The sequence below is a fragment of the Carassius gibelio genome, chromosome A18 (genome assembly GCF_023724105.1).
Source record: "Carassius gibelio isolate Cgi1373 ecotype wild population from Czech Republic chromosome A18, carGib1.2-hapl.c, whole genome shotgun sequence".
Lineage (NCBI taxonomy): Eukaryota > Metazoa > Chordata > Actinopteri > Cypriniformes > Cyprinidae > Carassius > Carassius gibelio.
The window spans coordinates 30,370,739-30,385,662 of NC_068388.1; the positions used below are offsets into that span (position 1 = coordinate 30,370,739).

At 40.5% G+C, this 14,924-nt stretch overlaps 2 long non-coding RNA genes across 2 annotated transcripts; both read right to left on the minus strand.

Moving 5' to 3' along the window:
* Nucleotides 1-3,983: 3,983 nt before the first annotated feature.
* LOC127934633 (uncharacterized) lies at nt 3,984-6,688 on the minus strand. The gene is made up of 3 exons (XR_008147859.1): nt 6,604-6,688; nt 5,857-6,486; nt 3,984-5,752 (listed from the first exon to the last, which is right to left on the minus strand). It is a non-coding gene; the product is annotated as an uncharacterized LOC127934633 (long non-coding RNA).
* A 1,504-nt stretch (nt 6,689-8,192) lies between these two features.
* Nucleotides 8,193-12,775, minus strand: LOC127934632 (uncharacterized). Its single transcript, XR_008147858.1, has 3 exons — nt 12,691-12,775; nt 11,944-12,573; nt 8,193-11,839 (listed from the first exon to the last, which is right to left on the minus strand). It is a non-coding gene; the product is annotated as an uncharacterized LOC127934632 (long non-coding RNA).
* Between the last annotated feature and the right edge of the window lie 2,149 nt (nt 12,776-14,924).

A 14,924-nucleotide genomic window follows, 5' to 3' on the forward strand; every position in this document is an offset into this window, starting at 1 on the left:
GGCCTGAATAACCGCACACAAAGATTACGCATCTCAGCGATGAGAGAGTGTGCCAGATTGAGTCAGGTGGCACAAGAGAGACTGCCAGAGGCCCAACTGTGGATCCCCCTGATCAATATCCCCCAATCTCTCCCAGAAGGAGAAAAAATATTTTTAGATGAATTGAACAATTACATAGAGGAAAATTATTCCTTCATCCCCCTCCTGCCAGAGGATCAGTTTCAGGTAGAGAGTGACGGCCTGCACTGGACTGCAGAGACAGCCAGGAACATGTTGGAACACTGGGCACGATATTTAAACTTGCAGTGAGTGAACACCCGAGAAAGGGTGCACACAGGCTTGTTGTGAATCTTTCCAAACACTTTACTCTCTCTCCCTCACAGTCATCCCTGCTCATGAAAGGCCTCACATTTATTCCGTCTGTTCAAAAGATGAAAGATTTTAAACATCAACTTAGACTAGACTTACAAAAATTTCATAGAAGAATAAAATTAGAGGTTTATTTTGAGGGTAAAAAGATTAAAAAACAAAGATTACCTTTCACACACAATTCAGATTGGACTCCGGCCTTGAGCAGACTTCCCAAACAAGTAGGCCAGCTGATCACAGCTGATGAGTATGCTTATAAGAACTTGAATTGGAGCTTGAAACCAAGGCCCAACCTCCAGAGGGAGGAACTGAGGGCCTTGAACACACTAAAAAACCTCAGAGAAATTGTGATTAAACCTGCTGACAAGGGAAATGCCATTGTCATCATGGATAGAGAGCAATATGTCTGGGAGGGAGAGAGACAATTAAACATCAGTGACCACTACAAACCCTTAGAAGAACCCATTTATTTTGAAACCATGAAACAGGTTAGAAAAATCTTAGAACAGATGTATGACAAGGGTATCATTAACTCAAAACAGAGGGATTATTTAAGCGGCAGTGGCACTCCTCGAATGAGAAGATTTTATTTATTGCCAAAGATTCATAAGGAGCCTGAAAAATGGAGTATTCCACACGAGATTCCACCCGGCAGACCCATAGTGTCTGATTGCAACAGTGAAACTTATCAGACAGCTGAGTACATCGAGTATTATCTGAACCCCATCTCTCAGAAACACCCGAGCTATCTGAAGGACACTTATGACTTCATCCAGAAAGTTAAAGACATCAGTATTCCCAGAGGAGCCTTTTTGTTCACCATAGATATTGACAGCTTATATACGAACATAGAAACTGAAGCGGGCCTCCAGGCGGTCCAGGAGTGCATGCTTCAATATCCAGACCCAAAAAGGCCTGATGATTATATTTTAAAATTATTAGATATAAACCTAACTAAAAATGACTTTGAATTTAATTCTAAATATTATTTGCAAGTTAAAGGCACAGCCATGGGCAAAAAGTTTGCCCCTTCCTACGCCAACATCTTCATGGCGAGATGGGAACAATCGGCTCTGGGTTCGTGCACAAAAAGGCCTCTGCATTACTTTAGATTTCTGGATGACATATGGGGAGTGTGGTCTTACTCCATGGATGATTTTAAGGACTTTGCAGAACACTTGAATACCCATCAGAGATCTATTACAATTAAATATACAATTGACCCCACAGAGGTCAACTTTCTAGATGTGGTGTCATATAAGGGACAGAAATTTGAAGAGACAGGACAGCTAGACTTTAGAGTGTATTTCAAAGAAACGGACACGCATTCCTTACTGCACAAACACAGCTTTCATCCTAAACATACATTTAAAGGGATAGTGAAATCTCAATTACTCAGATTTCACAGGATATGCACAGAACATTCCTGTTTTATGGAAGCAACCAAAATTCTGTTCAGGGCCCTGAGGGACAGAGGATACTCGAGGTCCTTCTTAAGAAGGGCTCTGAAGACTTTTCTCCTCCCCGGGACTCCAAGGGACCCTAAAGAGGGTGAAAAGAACAAAATTATTCCATTAGTGTCCAATTTCTCGCTAATGAGCAAACAATTAAACCGTGCAGCTAAGTCTAATTTTGAAAGGTTCTTTGAAAACACTCCCTTCTTGCAGAAACACAAACAAATAGCTGCCTATAGGAGAAATACAAATTTATCAGACGTTCTAGTAAATAGCAAACTCAGACCTATGGCACCACAGAAGAAAAAGTCACTCTGTAAATACTTTGATCAGAAAAAATGGGTATTCAATCGTTCAACAAAACAAGTCTTTCAGATCTCACAGCATCTCACTCCAGTAACAGAGAACTGTATTTATTTGATTTATTGTACAAAGTGTTCCAAACAATATGTAGGCCAGACAAAAAATGCTTTAAAGGTCCGAGTCTATCAGCACACACACAACATAAAAAATAAAATAGAGAAACGTAGACACGTAGTCCAGCACTTCCTCACCCACGGCCTTGAGGCCTTCAGGGTGACTGGACTTCAATCTGACCCATTCTGGTCGTTGTGTGATAGACTCAAATTTGAAAGATTATGGATCATGAGACTGGATACAAAATTCCCAAGAGGTCTTAATGAGACTTAGCAGATCTACCTGACCTTAACCCAAACCTAAACCTAACCGACTAAACATAACACAACCTAAACCTAACCAACCCACCATATCCAAAACCTAAAACCTACCAGACACCCCAGGATTCATACCTGGATTTTACAGACCCATCCTGCACAAACCTAAACTTAACCAGACCTAAACTGAATAGCCCTGGCCTCAATAGCCCTATGAACAGCCCTTAACAGTTGGCCTGCTGTGACCTCTCTTGGTCTGTATGTGATTTGGGGGTGACCAGTGGAGGGATGGACCGTGCACAACCCAGAGTGGGACCCTCAGGGTCCTATCCTGGGAAAACTCTCCTTTTTCCTAACCCAGCCTGAGCCTCCCTCTCTGGGCCCTCTCTTCTCATGACCTCTAGTGGGTACTCAGCGGAACCACACTTTATGGGCTTTCATATGTTCTTCTTTTTTTATTATTATTATTAAAATAAATAAATATACACCCTAATACATATTAAAAAATTAAAATATGAATACATACTTCATGGGCACTAGAATTCATGGTTTTCATGGATTACTTATAAAGACACACGAGGTTAAATATAATACAAATATAAAAAGCATAAAAAAGCATAAAGATAAAATTATAAATACTTCATGGGCACTAGAATATATTTTTTTCAGTATCTCTCTATAAAACAGAAAGAGATGATTGTGAAAAACATATAGAAACAGAACTGAATATACATAAATATACAATAAATAAAAATACATATATTATGAGGCACTAGAGGGCTTTAATAGTCATAAATGATTAAAAAATATTATTTATGGCTACTTGGAGCACATTTGAGGGATGCATTGATTTCTTTGTTACATGCAGACTGAGGAGCTGCATTTTTCAAATTGAAAGAGGCAAAGAGCATCGTTTAAATTTGAAAAAAGCAAAGAAAAAAATTCTCTATAAAAAAAGCAACATGCATCGATTAAAAATAAATAAAAAATAAAAAATGCAACGCACATAATTCAAATTTGAAAAATGCATCGTGTGCTTGTTTGGTTTAAATTTTGTATTGGTTTGAAGGGATTGGAGGATGGCGTGCCGATGACGTCATCGACTGGCTTTGATATACCTAACGGAACGCAGTCTGAGTCAGAAGGATTGTTGCACTGCTTGCAGTAACATCTTGGTTGGTGATTTAGTAAAACGGTTATTTTGTATCTCGAGATAAAACAGAAAATTTAAAAGTTCAAGCCTGCCTGAAGAAGATACATCAAAGTATCGAAACGTCGCGATATAGGCTTGAACACAGAAACATTTATTTCCCTAAAAGAAAATATATTTTTGTTTTTTTCCATTATTTTGAAATTTTATTTTGATCCTTTGATCTTTTTTCTTTTGATTTCATATAAAATCACACATCTGGTTCATTTCATACTGTTGAAAAAAACACTACAAAATCCAAAAAAAGTTGGTTTATCTCTTTATTGTCAAAAAAAAGTTAAAAAAATATAAAAGGACAAAAAAAACATTTTTTTTCATTTTCAGAAATAGAATAAAAGATTAAAAGAATACACAGTTGTGGATTTGATCGTTCAGTAAAATAAGGATGGTGTTCGTTTTTCAGAACAAGGGTCGTTTCACGACCCCTCGAGCGCGTCTGATCCCTCACACAGATAACAGGGATTTCCCCAGACGGGGACGATTTATGAGGGACGATTATTTTGTCGAGCGATCTCGTGACTTCCCATATGAGGTCATCAGACACGGAGAATCACTCGCGGGTTACAGTAACAGAGTACAGAATGAAACTCGATCGGAGAATACTGTAAATCCTTTCCGTCGTCAGTCACGTGATCGACGCCCTTTAAATCGGGGATTTAAACCCAAACAAAAGAGAGTGACTTTTGGGCAAAATAGGATTTTTTACCCCACTGAACAGAACAGGTTTACTGACCAGAGATACAGAAACACACAATATTCTCCTCGTAATGTAGAAAAGAACAGGAGACGTGAGAATGGCCAGTTTGCACAAAAATATGTTCACCAGAAAAAAAGAATGGGCCAAAAAACTCACTTTGATTCACAAAAAAATACAGAATACTCTCCTGCTTCTCCCACTTTTCGGAGAATTATTAAGAATATGTATCATCTGATCAGATCTGTCCATCACCTCAGTAATATTGACACACGGATAGAAGATAACCAGCCTGTCACTCTTAAAAGGTTAACAGAGCTTCTTAAAAGTGTGATCAAACCCTTTGCCCCCACAATGTCCACAAAAGAATTGCTGGAGGGTAATGCAAAGAACTGGGCGTTTACGACACAGTTGGTGTTACAGCAACATTATGAGGATATCATAAAGCACACACTGGGGATCTTACGGGGAGAGACACAGAGAAAAGACTGGTTACACGCTTTTGAGATCGCTGTAAAATGGGCGATGAGAAATTTTGGCAAAAGGATCTCCCAGAGGGCAATTCAGCAGGCCGAAACTTTGGTCCTGACCGAATTGCGTTCTGGGACTCCATCCGGGTCTAGAGTACCATCGAATTCTGAAACCAGTAGCAACAGAACATTTGCTCAGGTGGTTAGTGGTGCAGATCTAGCCTCAGCTCAGCAGGGGACAGAAACGGTCAACACAGGGGTCGTCAGACCTAAGACAGGGGTCACACACATCCAGATACAAACATCGCCCACTTTAATGTCAGGCTGGTCTCCTATGAGGAACGACTGGCTTCTGGGAGATGATTTTCCACCTCTGAACCCTCCTGTACAGGCCCCTATACAGGCCCCTATACAGTCTCCTAAGGGGAAAAGACCAGAAAAGAAAAAACACCTGACAGAACAGAGACCAAAAACTCCACCAGTCGTTACAGAACAAGCTGAGAAAAATCTCTTAGTGAGTTTTGATGATGATGATGAGGAGGAGGATCAGTTAACTCCTGCACAGGGTGACAGACTGGATGATTTAGATGAGTTTACGGGTCAGCTGTCACAGGAACTTTTCTCTCCTTTTGCCCCCTCTGAGGCTGAGGCCCCGATAACCACAGGCCTGCCTTCTCTGGTCCCCATTGTAGCCAATGCAGTACATAGAGTAAATCCTCTAAGGGACACAGCTGAGAGTGCCCAGATCTTCCAAAATCCGTCAGGGTCACCAAATCTCTCAGACTTTGATTTTTCAGAATATTCTGTGACATCTCTTCAACCAGGGGCTCCTCAGGAGACAGAGAGGGGGGAAACTTCCAAAAAAATGGAAAACATTATCTCTGAAACAGAAAAAAACAGACAAGCAGAGAAAATGAGTAAAACAGTTGAAACCTCTGTAGCCGACACTCAAGGTCAAAGGGCACTACGTAGGCCGTACACGCACCTTAGAACTAACAAGAAGTTCAATGAGTGGAAACTGGCACTCAAAGAGAAACACGTGGTCATCGGGGACTCCAATTTGAGCAGGATTCCTGCTTTTGACATTCCTGATTTACAGATTGACAGTTTTCCAGGGGCTAAATTGCAGCACGCGGCCAATCTGATAGAAAAAGCTACAGTAGACACACAAGTAGAAAAAATAGTCTTGGCATTCGGCCTGAATAACCGCACACAAAGATTACGCATCTCAGCGATGAGAGAGTGTGCCAGATTGAGTCAGGTGGCACAAGAGAGACTGCCAGAGGCCCAACTGTGGATCCCCCTGATCAATATCCCCCAATCTCTCCCAGAAGGAGAAAAAATATTTTTAGATGAATTGAACAATTACATAGAGGAAAATTATTCCTTCATCCCCCTCCTGCCAGAGGATCAGTTTCAGGTAGAGAGTGACGGCCTGCACTGGACTGCAGAGACAGCCAGGAACATGTTGGAACACTGGGCACGATATTTAAACTTGCAGTGAGTGAACACCCGAGAAAGGGTGCACACAGGCTTGTTGTGAATCTTTCCAAACACTTTACTCTCTCTCCCTCACAGTCATCCCTGCTCATGAAAGGCCTCACATTTATTCCGTCTGTTCAAAAGATGAAAGATTTTAAACATCAACTTAGACTAGACTTACAAAAATTTCATAGAAGAATAAAATTAGAGGTTTATTTTGAGGGTAAAAAGATTAAAAAACAAAGATTACCTTTCACACACAATTCAGATTGGACTCCGGCCTTGAGCAGACTTCCCAAACAAGTAGGCCAGCTGATCACAGCTGATGAGTATGCTTATAAGAACTTGAATTGGAGCTTGAAACCAAGGCCCAACCTCCAGAGGGAGGAACTGAGGGCCTTGAACACACTAAAAAACCTCAGAGAAATTGTGATTAAACCTGCTGACAAGGGAAATGCCATTGTCATCATGGATAGAGAGCAATATGTCTGGGAGGGAGAGAGACAATTAAACATCAGTGACCACTACAAACCCTTAGAAGAACCCATTTATTTTGAAACCATGAAACAGGTTAGAAAAATCTTAGAACAGATGTATGACAAGGGTATCATTAACTCAAAACAGAGGGATTATTTAAGCGGCAGTGGCACTCCTCGAATGAGAAGATTTTATTTATTGCCAAAGATTCATAAGGAGCCTGAAAAATGGAGTATTCCACACGAGATTCCACCCGGCAGACCCATAGTGTCTGATTGCAACAGTGAAACTTATCAGACAGCTGAGTACATCGAGTATTATCTGAACCCCATCTCTCAGAAACACCCGAGCTATCTGAAGGACACTTATGACTTCATCCAGAAAGTTAAAGACATCAGTATTCCCAGAGGAGCCTTTTTGTTCACCATAGATATTGACAGCTTATATACGAACATAGAAACTGAAGCGGGCCTCCAGGCGGTCCAGGAGTGCATGCTTCAATATCCAGACCCAAAAAGGCCTGATGATTATATTTTAAAATTATTAGATATAAACCTAACTAAAAATGACTTTGAATTTAATTCTAAATATTATTTGCAAGTTAAAGGCACAGCCATGGGCAAAAAGTTTGCCCCTTCCTACGCCAACATCTTCATGGCGAGATGGGAACAATCGGCTCTGGGTTCGTGCACAAAAAGGCCTCTGCATTACTTTAGATTTCTGGATGACATATGGGGAGTGTGGTCTTACTCCATGGATGATTTTAAGGACTTTGCAGAACACTTGAATACCCATCAGAGATCTATTACAATTAAATATACAATTGACCCCACAGAGGTCAACTTTCTAGATGTGGTGTCATATAAGGGACAGAAATTTGAAGAGACAGGACAGCTAGACTTTAGAGTGTATTTCAAAGAAACGGACACGCATTCCTTACTGCACAAACACAGCTTTCATCCTAAACATACATTTAAAGGGATAGTGAAATCTCAATTACTCAGATTTCACAGGATATGCACAGAACATTCCTGTTTTATGGAAGCAACCAAAATTCTGTTCAGGGCCCTGAGGGACAGAGGATACTCGAGGTCCTTCTTAAGAAGGGCTCTGAAGACTTTTCTCCTCCCCGGGACTCCAAGGGACCCTAAAGAGGGTGAAAAGAACAAAATTATTCCATTAGTGTCCAATTTCTCGCTAATGAGCAAACAATTAAACCGTGCAGCTAAGTCTAATTTTGAAAGGTTCTTTGAAAACACTCCCTTCTTGCAGAAACACAAACAAATAGCTGCCTATAGGAGAAATACAAATTTATCAGACGTTCTAGTAAATAGCAAACTCAGACCTATGGCACCACAGAAGAAAAAGTCACTCTGTAAATACTTTGATCAGAAAAAATGGGTATTCAATCGTTCAACAAAACAAGTCTTTCAGATCTCACAGCATCTCACTCCAGTAACAGAGAACTGTATTTATTTGATTTATTGTACAAAGTGTTCCAAACAATATGTAGGCCAGACAAAAAATGCTTTAAAGGTCCGAGTCTATCAGCACACACACAACATAAAAAATAAAATAGAGAAACGTAGACACGTAGTCCAGCACTTCCTCACCCACGGCCTTGAGGCCTTCAGGGTGACTGGACTTCAATCTGACCCATTCTGGTCGTTGTGTGATAGACTCAAATTTGAAAGATTATGGATCATGAGACTGGATACAAAATTCCCAAGAGGTCTTAATGAGACTTAGCAGATCTACCTGACCTTAACCCAAACCTAAACCTAACCGACTAAACATAACACAACCTAAACCTAACCAACCCACCATATCCAAAACCTAAAACCTACCAGACACCCCAGGATTCATACCTGGATTTTACAGACCCATCCTGCACAAACCTAAACTTAACCAGACCTAAACTGAATAGCCCTGGCCTCAATAGCCCTATGAACAGCCCTTAACAGTTGGCCTGCTGTGACCTCTCTTGGTCTGTATGTGATTTGGGGGTGACCAGTGGAGGGATGGACCGTGCACAACCCAGAGTGGGACCCTCAGGGTCCTATCCTGGGAAAACTCTCCTTTTTCCTAACCCAGCCTGAGCCTCCCTCTCTGGGCCCTCTCTTCTCATGACCTCTAGTGGGTACTCAGCGGAACCACACTTTATGGGCTTTCATATGTTCTTCTTTTTTTATTATTATTATTAAAATAAATAAATATACACCCTAATACATATTAAAAAATTAAAATATGAATACATACTTCATGGGCACTAGAATTCATGGTTTTCATGGATTACTTATAAAGACACACGAGGTTAAATATAATACAAATATAAAAAGCATAAAAAAGCATAAAGATAAAATTATAAATACTTCATGGGCACTAGAATATATTTTTTTCAGTATCTCTCTATAAAACAGAAAGAGATGATTGTGAAAAACATATAGAAACAGAACTGAATATACATAAATATACAATAAATAAAAATACATATATTATGAGGCACTAGAGGGCTTTAATAGTCATAAATGATTAAAAAATATTATTTATGGCTACTTGGAGCACATTTGAGGGATGCATTGATTTCTTTGTTACATGCAGACTGAGGAGCTGCATTTTTCAAATTGAAAGAGGCAAAGAGCATCGTTTAAATTTGAAAAAAGCAAAGAAAAAAATTCTCTATAAAAAAAGCAACATGCATCGATTAAAAATAAATAAAAAATAAAAAATGCAACGCACATAATTCAAATTTGAAAAATGCATCGTGTGCTTGTTTGGTTTAAATTTTGTATTGGTTTGAAGGGATTGGAGGATGGCGTGCCGATGACGTCATCGACTGGCTTTGATATACCTAACGGAACGCAGTCTGAGTCAGAAGGATTGTTGCACTGCTTGCAGTAACATCTTGGTTGGTGATTTAGTAAAACGGTTATTTTGTATCTCGAGATAAAACAGAAAATTTAAAAGTTCAAGCCTGCCTGAAGAAGATACATCAAAGTATCGAAACGTCGCGATATAGGCTTGAACACAGAAACATTTATTTCCCTAAAAGAAAATATATTTTTGTTTTTTTCCATTATTTTGAAATTTTATTTTGATCCTTTGATCTTTTTTCTTTTGATTTCATATAAAATCACACATCTGGTTCATTTCATACTGTTGAAAAAAACACTACAAAATCCAAAAAAAGTTGGTTTATCTCTTTATTGTTAAAAAAAACACAAGAAAATCCAAAAAAAAGTTAAAAAAATATAAAAGGACAAAAAAAACATTTTTTTTCATTTTCAGAAATAGAATAAAAGATTAAAAGAATACACAGTTGTGGATTTGATCGTTCAGTAAAATAAGGATGGTGTTCGTTTTTCAGAACAAGGGTCGTTTCACGACCCCTCGAGCGCGTCTGATCCCTCACACAGATAACAGGGATTTCCCCAGACGGGGACGATTTATGAGGGACGATTATTTTGTCGAGCGATCTCGTGACTTCCCATATGAGGTCATCAGACACGGAGAATCACTCGCGGGTTACAGTAACAGAGTACAGAATGAAACTCGATCGGAGAATACTGTAAATCCTTTCCGTCGTCAGTCACGTGATCGACGCCCTTTAAATCGGGGATTTAAACCCAAACAAAAGAGAGTGACTTTTGGGCAAAATAGGATTTTTTACCCCACTGAACAGAACAGGTTTACTGACCAGAGATACAGAAACACACAATATTCTCCTCGTAATGTAGAAAAGAACAGGAGACGTGAGAATGGCCAGTTTGCACAAAAATATGTTCACCAGAAAAAAAGAATGGGCCAAAAAACTCACTTTGATTCACAAAAAAATACAGAATACTCTCCTGCTTCTCCCACTTTTCGGAGAATTATTAAGAATATGTATCATCTGATCAGATCTGTCCATCACCTCAGTAATATTGACACACGGATAGAAGATAACCAGCCTGTCACTCTTAAAAGGTTAACAGAGCTTCTTAAAAGTGTGATCAAACCCTTTGCCCCCACAATGTCCACAAAAGAATTGCTGGAGGGTAATGCAAAGAACTGGGCGTTTACGACACAGTTGGTGTTACAGCAACATTATGAGGATATCATAAAGCACACACTGGGGATCTTACGGGGAGAGACACAGAGAAAAGACTGGTTACACGCTTTTGAGATCGCTGTAAAATGGGCGATGAGAAATTTTGGCAAAAGGATCTCCCAGAGGGCAATTCAGCAGGCCGAAACTTTGGTCCTGACCGAATTGCGTTCTGGGACTCCATCCGGGTCTAGAGTACCATCGAATTCTGAAACCAGTAGCAACAGAACATTTGCTCAGGTGGTTAGTGGTGCAGATCTAGCCTCAGCTCAGCAGGGGACAGAAACGGTCAACACAGGGGTCGTCAGACCTAAGACAGGGGTCACACACATCCAGATACAAACATCGCCCACTTTAATGTCAGGCTGGTCTCCTATGAGGAACGACTGGCTTCTGGGAGATGATTTTCCACCTCTGAACCCTCCTGTACAGGCCCCTATACAGGCCCCTATACAGTCTCCTAAGGGGAAAAGACCAGAAAAGAAAAAACACCTGACAGAACAGAGACCAAAAACTCCACCAGTCGTTACAGAACAAGCTGAGAAAAATCTCTTAGTGAGTTTTGATGATGATGATGAGGAGGAGGATCAGTTAACTCCTGCACAGGGTGACAGACTGGATGATTTAGATGAGTTTACGGGTCAGCTGTCACAGGAACTTTTCTCTCCTTTTGCCCCCTCTGAGGCTGAGGCCCCGATAACCACAGGCCTGCCTTCTCTGGTCCCCATTGTAGCCAATGCAGTACATAGAGTAAATCCTCTAAGGGACACAGCTGAGAGTGCCCAGATCTTCCAAAATCCGTCAGGGTCACCAAATCTCTCAGACTTTGATTTTTCAGAATATTCTGTGACATCTCTTCAACCAGGGGCTCCTCAGGAGACAGAGAGGGGGGAAACTTCCAAAAAAATGGAAAACATTATCTCTGAAACAGAAAAAAACAGACAAGCAGAGAAAATGAGTAAAACAGTTGAAACCTCTGTAGCCGACACTCAAGGTCAAAGGGCACTACGTAGGCCGTACACGCACCTTAGAACTAACAAGAAGTTCAATGAGTGGAAACTGGCACTCAAAGAGAAACACGTGGTCATCGGGGACTCCAATTTGAGCAGGATTCCTGCTTTTGACATTCCTGATTTACAGATTGACAGTTTTCCAGGGGCTAAATTGCAGCACGCGGCCAATCTGATAGAAAAAGCTACAGTAGACACACAAGTAGAAAAAATAGTCTTGGCATTCGGCCTGAATAACCGCACACAAAGATTACGCATCTCAGCGATGAGAGAGTGTGCCAGATTGAGTCAGGTGGCACAAGAGAGACTGCCAGAGGCCCAACTGTGGATCCCCCTGATCAATATCCCCCAATCTCTCCCAGAAGGAGAAAAAATATTTTTAGATGAATTGAACAATTACATAGAGGAAAATTATTCCTTCATCCCCCTCCTGCCAGAGGATCAGTTTCAGGTAGAGAGTGACGGCCTGCACTGGACTGCAGAGACAGCCAGGAACATGTTGGAACACTGGGCACGATATTTAAACTTGCAGTGAGTGAACACCCGAGAAAGGGTGCACACAGGCTTGTTGTGAATCTTTCCAAACACTTTACTCTCTCTCCCTCACAGTCATCCCTGCTCATGAAAGGCCTCACATTTATTCCGTCTGTTCAAAAGATGAAAGATTTTAAACATCAACTTAGACTAGACTTACAAAAATTTCATAGAAGAATAAAATTAGAGGTTTATTTTGAGGGTAAAAAGATTAAAAAACAAAGATTACCTTTCACACACAATTCAGATTGGACTCCGGCCTTGAGCAGACTTCCCAAACAAGTAGGCCAGCTGATCACAGCTGATGAGTATGCTTATAAGAACTTGAATTGGAGCTTGAAACCAAGGCCCAACCTCCAGAGGGAGGAACTGAGGGCCTTGAACACACTAAAAAACCTCAGAGAAATTGTGATTAAACCTGCTGACAAGGGAAATGCCATTGTCATCATGGATAGAGAGCAATATGTCTGGGAGGGAGAGAGACAATTAAACATCAGTGACCACTACAAACCCTTAGAAGAACCCATTTATTTTGAAACCATGAAACAGGTTAGAAAAATCTTAGAACAGATGTATGACAAGGGTATCATTAACTCAAAACAGAGGGATTATTTAAGCGGCAGTGGCACTCCTCGAATGAGAAGATTTTATTTATTGCCAAAGATTCATAAGGAGCCTGAAAAATGGAGTATTCCACACGAGATTCCACCCGGCAGACCCATAGTGTCTGATTGCAACAGTGAAACTTATCAGACAGCTGAGTACATCGAGTATTATCTGAACCCCATCTCTCAGAAACACCCGAGCTATCTGAAGGACACTTATGACTTCATCCAGAAAGTTAAAGACATCAGTATTCCCAGAGGAGCCTTTTTGTTCACCATAGATATTGACAGCTTATATACGAACATAGAAACTGAAGCGGGCCTCCAGGCGGTCCAGGAGTGCATGCTTCAATATCCAGACCCAAAAAGGCCTGATGATTATATTTTAAAATTATTAGATATAAACCTAACTAAAAATGACTTTGAATTTAATTCTAAATATTATTTGCAAGTTAAAGGCACAGCCATGGGCAAAAAGTTTGCCCCTTCCTACGCCAACATCTTCATGGCGAGATGGGAACAATCGGCTCTGGGTTCGTGCACAAAAAGGCCTCTGCATTACTTTAGATTTCTGGATGACATATGGGGAGTGTGGTCTTACTCCATGGATGATTTTAAGGACTTTGCAGAACACTTGAATACCCATCAGAGATCTATTACAATTAAATATACAATTGACCCCACAGAGGTCAACTTTCTAGATGTGGTGTCATATAAGGGACAGAAATTTGAAGAGACAGGACAGCTAGACTTTAGAGTGTATTTCAAAGAAACGGACACGCATTCCTTACTGCACAAACACAGCTTTCATCCTAAACATACATTTAAAGGGATAGTGAAATCTCAATTACTCAGATTTCACAGGATATGCACAGAACATTCCTGTTTTATGGAAGCAACCAAAATTCTGTTCAGGGCCCTGAGGGACAGAGGATACTCGAGGTCCTTCTTAAGAAGGGCTCTGAAGACTTTTCTCCTCCCCGGGACTCCAAGGGACCCTAAAGAGGGTGAAAAGAACAAAATTATTCCATTAGTGTCCAATTTCTCGCTAATGAGCAAACAATTAAACCGTGCAGCTAAGTCTAATTTTGAAAGGTTCTTTGAAAACACTCCCTTCTTGCAGAAACACAAACAAATAGCTGCCTATAGGAGAAATACAAATTTATCAGACGTTCTAGTAAATAGCAAACTCAGACCTATGGCACCACAGAAGAAAAAGTCACTCTGTAAATACTTTGATCAGAAAAAATGGGTATTCAATCGTTCAACAAAACAAGTCTTTCAGATCTCACAGCATCTCACTCCAGTAACAGAGAACTGTATTTATTTGATTTATTGTACAAAGTGTTCCAAACAATATGTAGGCCAGACAAAAAATGCTTTAAAGGTCCGAGTCTATCAGCACACACACAACATAAAAAATAAAATAGAGAAACGTAGACACGTAGTCCAGCACTTCCTCACCCACGGCCTTGAGGCCTTCAGGGTGACTGGACTTCAATCTGACCCATTCTGGTCGTTGTGTGATAGACTCAAATTTGAAAGATTATGGATCATGAGACTGGATACAAAATTCCCAAGAGGTCTTAATGAGACTTAGCAGATCTACCTGACCTTAACCCAAACCTAAACCTAACCGACTAAACATAACACAACCTAAACCTAACCAACCCACCATATCCAAAACCTAAAACCTACCAGACACCCCAGGATTCATACCTGGATTTTACAGACCCATCCTGCACAAACCTAAACTTAACCAGACCTAAACTGAATAGCCCTGGCCTCAATAGCCCTATGAACAGCCCTTAACAGTTGGCCTGCTGTGACCTCTCTTGGTCTGTATGTGATTTGGGGG